The 722-nt window shown below is 36.0% G+C and overlaps 1 protein-coding gene across 4 annotated transcripts in view; it reads right to left on the minus strand.

Annotated features, from left to right (window-relative positions):
• LOC106875324 (uncharacterized) overlaps nt 1-472 on the minus strand; it is a 314,499-nt gene extending 314,027 nt beyond the window's left edge. For all 4 annotated transcript variants that reach the window (XM_052972106.2, XM_052972109.2, XM_089360837.1 and 1 more), the window contains exon 1: nt 1-472. This exon is cut by the window's left edge. The gene's annotated coding sequence lies outside the window, so the exon portion shown is untranslated.
• Between the last annotated feature and the right edge of the window lie 250 nt (nt 473-722).

The following is a 722-nucleotide window of genomic DNA, read 5'->3' on the forward strand; positions in this document are numbered from 1 at the left end:
AATTCTTCTTCTTCTTCTTCTTCTTCTTCTTCTTCTTCTTCTTCTTCTTCTTCTATTATTATTATTTATTTTCTGTCATCTCTCTCTACTCCATTATTCCACTGTTTCTTCAAACTCGTTATCAATATCTTTTGTCTATAGTTTCTTTATACTTTTTTAATTGCATCTAAAATTATTCTTTTTCTTCTTAGTCTTCTTCTTCTTCCTATATTTTTCTTCTTCTTCCTTTTTCTTCTTCTCCTTCTTCTTCCTTTTCTTCTTCTTCTTCTTCTTCTACTTCATCTCCTTCTTCTTCCTTTTCTTCTTTTTCTTCTTCTTCTTCTTCTTCTTCTTCTTTTTCTTCTTCTTCTTCTTCTTCTTCTTCTTCTTCTTCTTCTTCTTCTTCTTCATCATCTTCTTCTTCATCTTCTACTTTACCATTGCCACCATCACTACAACCACCACCAATACAATCACCACCACCACCACCACCACAACCACCACCACCACCACCACAACCACTACTACTACTACTACAACTACTACTACTCCGCGCCTTTTTTCTCTTCCACCTTTTCTCTTTTCATCCTTTATTTCTTTTCCACATTACTCTTCTCTTTTTACTCCTTTAACTCATCGAACATTCTCCACAACCCCCACGCACGCACACACACACACACACACACACACACACACACACACACATACGCGCACACACAGAGTTTTTTCATTTTTCTTACACT

This window comes from Octopus bimaculoides, chromosome 12 (assembly GCF_046866305.1).
Source record: "Octopus bimaculoides isolate indiv1 chromosome 12, ASM4686630v1, whole genome shotgun sequence".
Lineage (NCBI taxonomy): Eukaryota > Metazoa > Mollusca > Cephalopoda > Octopoda > Octopodidae > Octopus > Octopus bimaculoides.